Source organism: Vulpes lagopus, chromosome 6, assembly GCF_018345385.1.
Source record: "Vulpes lagopus strain Blue_001 chromosome 6, ASM1834538v1, whole genome shotgun sequence".
Classification (NCBI taxonomy): Eukaryota; Metazoa; Chordata; class Mammalia; order Carnivora; family Canidae; genus Vulpes; species Vulpes lagopus.
In genome coordinates, this window is record NC_054829.1 from 63,626,261 (window position 1) to 63,635,316 (window position 9,056).

General features: G+C 39.9%; 1 non-coding gene across 1 annotated transcript; it reads right to left on the reverse strand.

Moving 5' to 3' along the window:
* Positions 1–4,681: 4,681 nt before the first annotated feature.
* LOC121493984 lies at positions 4,682–4,786 on the reverse strand. Its single transcript, XR_005988633.1, has one exon. It is a non-coding gene; the product is annotated as a U6 spliceosomal RNA (small nuclear RNA).
* Between the last annotated feature and the right edge of the window lie 4,270 nt (positions 4,787–9,056).

Below are 9,056 nucleotides of genomic sequence, written 5' to 3' on the forward strand. Positions count from 1 at the left end.
AACACTGAACCACACACTTATGTGGAAGACATAAACTGTGTGTCTACCTAGGGGGATTAACACAAAATGGCTGATTTAACAAATAATCCTTGAACTTGTCAGTATTTTCTTAGAAACAGTGGATTTGAGTTGGAATTCAGAGGAGATGCTTTATAGTGCGCAGAGTATAAATAACATCATTTTAATGTTTTAACGCATTTTCACATCTATTATTTCTTTATTCTCTCTGTAATCCTATTAGTTATAAGAACAAATATGATTATCTTTATTGGGCAGGTGAGAAAAATGCAGCACTAAGAAATTCTGCTGTATGAAAGGTACATACAAAGATAGAATAGGGCCAAGCTGAGAAATTAGTTACCTATACTTAATCTGTGTTTCTCTACTTGTTTCTGATGTTTTTATGAAATCATGTAACACTGACTGCACTTTGATAGAAGGTGGAAGGAATGACATGTGTAACATATACATACTGGTCTTTTTGACCTTCCTGCTCACTCCCCTTCTCAAAGCCCAATGATAAAACCCCTCCTAGGTATGCTTCAGACCTTACTGGATGACCCTATTGTTTGGGCAAGGACAGACACCTGAGCTTAGATGTAACAGTGGGCTCTTTTTCCCAGAAGTTTGAAACTAGCTTATAGGAACCACTTAGCATTGCACTAGTGGCTCTCAAATAAGGAATATATAAAGCCAAGGCTGACCTATGGGCAAGTTAAGCTATGCAAGTCAGTCGTGACAGAAGAGTAAAACAAATGGGCATTTACTTCCTGGTCAAATGAATTCATTTATCCCCTCCTTTAAAAGAAAAAAAAAATATATATATCTTTAAGCAATCTTTATACCAGAACAGTGCTCAAACTCCAGCCTTGAGATCAGAAGTCACATGCTCCACCAACTGAGCCATTCAGGGGTCCCTATTCCTTTGTGTGTGTGTATATTCCAGCAAAACTTTATTTACGGACACTAAAATTTGAATTTCACATAATTTGCACATATCACATAAAATATTTCATTTACTTCTATTTTCCCCAGCCACTTAAAAATGTAAAAACAAAACAAAACCTAAAGAAACTCAGTCTTATAAAACAGACATTAGGGATCCCTGGGTGGCGCAGTGGTTTGGCGCCTGCCTTTGGCCCAGGGCGTGATCCTGGAGACCCGGGATCGAATCCCACATCGGGCTCCCGGTGCATGGAGCCTGCTTCTCCCTCTGCCTGCGTCTCTGCCTCTCTCTCTCTCACTGTGTGCCTATCATAAATAAATAAAAAAAAATTAAAAAAAAAATAAAACAGACATTAAAACAGAAAGTGGGCTGGATTTGGCATGTGGGCCTTAGTTTACTGACCTCTGCTCTAAACCATTCTATTGCATTGCTTCCCAAATATCCTCTGAGCTATGAATTTCAATGGCCTCTTTTAGAGATTTTATTTATTTATTCATGAGAGACACACACACACAGAGAGAGAGAGAGAGAGAGAGAGAGAGAGGCAGAGACGCAGGCAGAAGGAGAAGCAGGCTCCATGCAGGGAGCCTGACATGGGACTCGATCTAGGGTCTCCAGGATCATGCCCTGGGCTGAAGGTGGCCCTAAACCGCTGAGCCACCAGGGCTACCCCTCTTTTAGGATCAGATTATGAAACAACAGAGAACTCCACTGCCAAAGCCAACAGTGGTAATAACAATAGTCACAGTAATAACAATAATAATAAATCACGTCTTCAATTGCAGTAAAGAAAGGGCCGGCCCTTTTGTTTGTCCTGCATCACTGGGCATGACAGGGTATCCTGTCCTTAGCACAGTAGAGCTCTGGCTGAATGACTAAAGTGCCAGGTTCATGCCAGAATCACGCAGTATGTTCCCTGAGCCCTGGTGCCACTGGGCATCCCAGGTGCCTTTCACCCATCAATCTATCCACCAATCCTGTTTCGTTTTTCCACATTGCACTCAGGGCACCTGACATTACATTATATATTTGCATATTTCTTGCCTGTCTTCCCTCCCAGAATGAGGGCAGGAGGGTTGTCTGCCCTACTCATTGTTTATTCCCAGAGTCTAGAACCAGGTTTGGCATACGGTGGGTATTCAATACATATTTGTCAACTGGATGAATCATTTTTCTTCATTAATCTCCCACTTGGCATCAGGCAGGTGGAGCCTGAACTCTCATGAATATAGGGTCTTACTATACAAATGGAAATTTCTGCTTCAGAGAGAATCAGTGAGGACCAGGTTACTGCTGGCCGAGGTCTCTGTATAGCTGTATAGGTTGAGTAGAAGAGGCAAATGGGTGTGGGGGGTGAGGGGCAGCTCACAGTTTCTTCATTGTCTTACACTTTCCCCATGGCTCAAAGGATAAATAAAGTCCATTTAGATGACTGAACACCAAAGTACCAATGATGAACTAGCCTAGAAATGGCCAACCCAGAGCCTGAGAACACCAGGGGCCCCTATTCCTTTTTGAGGCCAGTTGTACTTCCTGGCTGGGAGATACTTGGTATTCATTCAACAAATTCCCTTTATGCTTCAGTCCTTTGAGTGATTTCAGTTCTTTACAATCAAATGAACCCCAAGACCCAAAAAATGCTTTATTCAGGCAAAAGGAAATCATCTTAAGAGATCTGTCCTGGGGCTTTTACTATTTTTCTAAGCAGAGATGGCATTTGTGTCAAGTGTTTTTGCCTTTCCAGTGGTAGATGGAAGTGTTGTGGATTTCCTATGGAAGAATAATTTGAGGAACTTTCATTTAAAAATTTTCCAGCAAGGTAAAAAAATAAAAATAAAAATAAAAATAAAATAAAATAAAGTAAAATAAAATAAAATAAAAATTTTCCAGCAGGGGTGCCTTGGTGGCTTGGTTGGTTAAGCTTCCAATTCTTGGTTTCCATTCAGATCATGATCTTTCGGTCCTGGGATTGAGTCCTGTGTGGGGATCTGTGCTGAGCAAGGAGTCTGCTTAAGGACTCTTTCTCTCTCTGTCCCTTCCTGGCTCACTTTTGCACATGTTCTCCCTCTCTCTCAAATAAATAAATCTAAAAGAGAAAGAAAGAGAAAGAAAGAAAAGAAAGAAAGAAAGAAAGAAAGAAAGAAAGAAAGAAAGAAAGAAAAAAAAGAAAAGAAAGAAAAGAAAAGAAAAGAAAAGAAAAGAAAAGAAAAGAAAAGAAAAGAAAAAAAGAAAAAGAAAGAAAGAAAATTGTCCTTAAGCCAGTGGTGCTCAGCTCTGGGTGCCCCAGGGGACAGTAGGCTTCCTCCTGAGCAAGCTTACACATTGGGATTTCTGTTGTGCAGAGTCCTTGCCAGCTACTTCTATCCTCCTTCTCCCTGCCATCTGACTCATTAGGATCCTAGAAACCTCAGAATTCAACGTTTTTTCAGTTATTTTATTTCCTTAAAACAACAACAACTTTGGAATGCATTGTCACCCACTGAGCATTTATTGTGTTACTTTATTGTGTTACTACAATTGTGGTTGTCTGTGTGACATTCATATCACCTTTCTCCCTGTATAACAACTCTACTGAGTCTCCTCAGTTTTACACACCAGGTGGCATTCACCTCTCCACAATGGCTAGTTCAAGGGTCTCCAAAGCTGAGATTCTTGTTCATTGTGAGATGTCATGTTCTCTCTTCCCTGAATTTTAAGGGGAAAGTATGTTGCCCTGATAGCTGCTGGCAGGCATCTTGCAATGGTGGGGGATGCCAGCCTGAGGGAGAGGCAATGTATGGAATAAGGCATAGTCAGTAGAGCTTTAGAGAAGTCTAGCCAGAACTTATGTGAGTAATGCTTGAGGCTTACATTTCCTATGGACTTTTAGGTACAGGTGCCAATGAATTCCCATTACTATTTAAGGCAGTTTGAGTTAAATTTTCTGTTGTTTTCAGCATAAAGTATTCTGATGTAGAGCCTTTAAATTCATTTACTTCTCTCAAATTTTGGGTTACTGACTTCACATTAAAATATCCTCACCATCACTGTATTGGCACAGCACTATGTACTTCCAGGGTCTTTTGCCCTCATGACAACCTTATGAGGTAGGTAATACTATTATTGAGTTTCCACTTTTCGGATGAAGATACTCAGGTTCTGAGAGTGTGATTTCTCTAAAGACACAAAACCTCTAAGCAGCAGTAGAATCTGAATTAAGCCTATTGCAAATACCATATGATATCTATTTATTATAGAAAAGAAACAAGATAAAAAATTCATCTTTGTAGACCGTTGGCAGCAATCACTTGTATTTGTGAAATACCTTCTCTATTTCCAAAGCATATTTGAGCCTACCCTTTTGACAAGTATCAACTGTAGGTGCTGACAGATACAGAGGCCAGTCACAGAGACTACCTAGGAAATGAGTCAAGGTGTATCTAACCAATGCAGGTAGAAGAAAGTGCTGCACAATAAAAAAGTTAAACGATGTTCTCCAATGACAGACGCAGTGTGTAAGCCTCTGAGTCTTCCAGAAAGGGCTTCAATATCATTGTATTTGATTAAGTCTGAATGAGTGAGGTATACATTGGGACTTGGAGGAAGTGTCACTGAAGAATAGGCAACCCCCTCCTTCTTCCAAGCCCGGCTGGATCCTTATGATCAGATCATCAATCTTGATATTACACAAAATGACCATAGAGACTGGTATAAAAGAAGCATCAACATACCTTCTTTTTTTTTCTTCCCAGTTTTAAAAATGTGGAACATTTTGCAAAATTTCGATGTCATCCTTGCACAGGGGCCATGCTAATCTCTGAATTATTCCAATTTTAGTATATGTGCTGCTGAAGCAAGCACCACACCTTCTTTTAACGTATTTATTCTCCCTAGGCTAGCACAGTCTGGTCTAGGATCTTTCTGGTTTCAGAGTTGCAGAGTCAGAGCAAGGGTCAGTTATCCTGCTGTCTCTGAGAATCTTACAGGCCCTCAGACTAGCTATAAGTCTGTCAGAGCGGTGATTATAATTTTATAGATGGAAAAGTTAAGATAATTAAGTGGGGGGTTAAAATTATTTGGCATCCAAGTGCATTAGGCGGTAACAGAACTGAATGAAAACTAAGGTATTTTGACTGGTTCTTCAATCCTTATTTAACTAGGATGCATTAGTTTTCATCCACGGGAAGTTACCCAGGCCAATTTTGTTGTAAGTGAAGCCCAGAATAAAGATCAGGAACATCATTGGAGGGACAGGCTGTGCCTTTGAGTATAAAACCCAAAAAGAGTAAGGCTGGATTTGTTTGTAGTAATTAGTGTTGAAGAGTTGGTAATGAGACTAGACACGTAGTTTAATCAGACTGTCTGGTGGTCACCCAGAACAGACACACTATGATGCCTATGACACTAATGTGGAAAAGCCGCGGTTTCTTGGCCCAGTGAGTGACTGTCAATCCCCCAGACAATGCTGATTTCCCAGCATGGTGAGGGGCTTCAGGTCCACAAAGTTTCCAGGGCTTTCTCCTGTGTGTTTTGATTAATGCATTTTTGATAAAGTGGGCAACAGTTTCTTTTCTCATTGCTAACATTCCCTTTTGGTGCACCAGCAGCAGCCTCAAGAAGCCTTCTACCACCGTAAATTCTAAATGCTCTTGGCTAACTTAATGGTATTGGATAGTCTAGAACTGGGGGCATCTTAGATAACGGATAATTTTGGACAATTCCCATGTCTCACTTTCTCATTCACTCAGAAATATTTATTGACTGCGTTCTGTGTGTTGGGCCCAGTGCTAGTTCCTGGGTAGAGAATAAAGAGCATGCAGATGTAATCACTGCACTGATAAAACTTGCAGTTTAGTGGGGAGGGTAGCATCAGATATATAATTACAAAACATGATGGATGAAATGGGAAAGACTTGAGTCCTACAAAGACATATACCAGGGGAATCGCATTTTGGATTGGGGTACCACCTTGCGAGGAAGTGACTCTTTATGCTGAGAACCAAAAGGTGAGAAAGCACCAGCAAGATAGAGTGGGAACAAGAGTTTCTTAAGCAAAAGAAAAGGCAGGTTAGTAGTTGTGGCGGAGGAAAGAATCTGTCCTGTTGAAGTAACTGAAGCTGGGGTGTGGGAGCAAGGAGGGAGAGAGGTAAGCAGCGAGAGGTGAGTATGTGCAGACCCATGAACTCTGGGCATTTAAACTTTGGAATCTTGAGATGTCTGGATTCAAATCTTAGCTTCTACTTTTACTTATGATATTGGACAAGTCACTTAATTTCTTTGTGAGTCAGTTTCGACTGCATTGAAATTATCTACTGGGCAAACTAATGTAGAATAAATGAATCTAAATGTCTGGTCCATAGCCCTGCCCGTTCCTTCTCTCCACCATCTGCTTCCTTTTCTCTTCCTGCATTTTTATTCAGCGCTATTGTTGTAGTTGGATAGTTATTTAACAGTGGTTTTCTTGGCTCTTTCCCATTACCTCGCAACCCAAATAATCAAAAACTGAATCATCTAGATGTTAATTATTGTTTAAGAAATTTCATTTCCATCATTGACATTATCTTTATTAATTATAACAGATGCATTTACAATCAATTGTTAGAGTCTATCCTTGCTCTTAAGTCTATCCTTGAGAGATTCTCAGGTTCATGTTGGCTTAACATTTTATTTACAAAATAGTTGTGATTTTTTTTAAACTTGGAAGATTGTTTTTGATGCATAATATGAAAGCTGACTGTGTGACTTAGGAAACCAAAAATATTTATTCAGAAAACATTCATTGCAGTTAACTGTCATGTTGAAAAGGCAGCTTTTTGTTTCAGGGCAATGAATGCAACACAGTATATTTTAGTTTATTAGCACTGTTGGTTGAGAGTGGTTATACAAAAACGCTTGGACAAATATTCCCAAATATAACAAGTGCCCCAGATTCTCCAACGTTAGGAAGATGTCACAGGATGTACTCATTCTTCCAAGTAAATGAACTAGATCAAGGAGTTCTTCTGTTTCTTTTTCTCCCCACCATTATTATAATAGAGCATATTGTGAATGAATTTCTCGAAGTGGGAACTAGCACTAAAATCTTTCAAAAATGCTTTTACAGGGAGTTTATGCTTCACACCGTCTTAGTGGCTACCTCTGTGACCTAGAACTACACCTTTGGCTTCCATGGGTCTTAGGATAAAGGAGAACACCATTATGTTTCCTCCTAACCTCACAGGATTGTCCTGGGGGTTAGACTAGATGCCATTTTTAAAATAGTTGAGAACGGGGAGCATTCATTCAACAAACCAGACTGAATGGAAAGAAACAAAAGTGCTCAATATCAGTCTGGTCCAGGTGTATTATTTAATTGTAACAGCCTTACAAAGTAGCCAGGGCAATAACTATAAAGTGCTAGGGGAATGGTAGGTGCTAGATGATGAAGATTTTTAGAATTCACTTTTTATGTTTTTCTAAATAATTAAATTCCACAACTACTCTATAACTCATTTTGTTGTTCATCAACCCGTGCTGTCAGTAGGTTCTTTTCCCTATGTAACCCTCTAACCCTTTCATTGTTTACCCTTGCCCTCTTGCTTTTTGAATGAGTTATAAAATGGTTCTCAACAACTTAAAACACTCATCCACTTTTTAGCCTTCTCTTTTAAGAAGTCATAGCTATCTCTTATCTTGTATATGGTTTACTTTTTCTATTCTTCTATAGTTCTAAGTTTTATAGTTTTCCTACCAGGTCTGCAGAACTTTTCCTCCTAGTCTTTTGTTTCCTTCTTGTTGTCTTTGTAGCTTCCTCTCTTTTTTCTATAAAGGAGTCTTTCCTTCCCCAAAAGTTACGCTGATGTCCCTTTTAACTGCTGAATTGTAATGTTACTTTCCCAGCATCCTGGGTTGAACCCCCGGGGTGCTTTGCGAGAGCCTCCTGTGGTCTGATGGAAAGCTACCGGTTACTAAAAATGCAGAGCACTGGCTATTCCCTGTACATCCTCCCTCTAGGCTGGGGTGCCCCCCTGAAGGGAGGCCTGACTCTCACTGGGTCTCAGTGGAAGTGTTTCCCCTTCTAGGACAGGGTACATCAACTGAGTTCCATCAGAGGGGCTTTACTCCTTCCCTGTAAATATTATCTGATGGTGTAATTCGGAGGGAAAGGGGAGAGCCAAAGCGGGTTGTGCTGTGGTCTGCTTTTCCTGGCAGGACTATTGGGGCATGTTGTTCCTGCCTGTCCTCATAAGCTGATCATTCTCTTCCTCCTGGGGTGGCCTGGAGGTTGCTACACAGAGCAGTGTGACAGGCCACCAGCAAGGTGATAAAGAAGAGAACACCAAGGAGACCTCCCATACCCGGTACAAGGGAGAATGCTAGTAAATGAGAAGTCCTGAATCTCACACGTTCCTTCAAGTAGATGTCCCAGATGGAAACTCTCTGAATCACAGCCTGTAAATATTTTCACCCTTGGCTTATTTTCCTTAGACCTTTTGTTGTCAGGGAGAAACACAAAGAGGGAAAAAAAAAAGTAGAGATGAAGGAAGAGGAAAGTTCAAAGAATACTTGGGAACTTGACTCTTAGCAGCAGCCTATTCAAAAATATCTATTTAGGCAATGTTGAGAGCGACAAGGAGGATATTGACTTTACTGAAGGTGGCACGAAGGCAGAGCATTCAGTTTTACCAACTATTAAGTGACTGGTATATGAACATAAAAGACATGTTTATTGATTTACTTCAGGCATCCCAAAGAATGAAGTGTTTTTACAGGGCAAAATAGTGAAGTGCTATTCAATTTCAAGTGTAAGGAGAACAGAGTCTAAAAACTAAAATTCTCCAATACCCAGAAATTATCTTAATTATTGACAAATATAAATTTTAATGGATTCATAACAGTAAAATACTATTCCTGGTTTTTAAAATGAAGGGTCACTTATTTAAATTTAGTTTTTGAGAAATAGTACAAAGCCTAAAACTTATCTCTAAAAATAAAGCTCTCTAACCTAGAATTTGAGGGCTATCTGATTTTAATATGAATTTCTTTGACAAGCTCTGTTTCCCTTGTGACAAAATGTCTCTTTTCAGTTTGAGTCATCATTGCACATTTATGAAATCTGACAATGCTGTTTTTACACAGCCTTAGATATTTG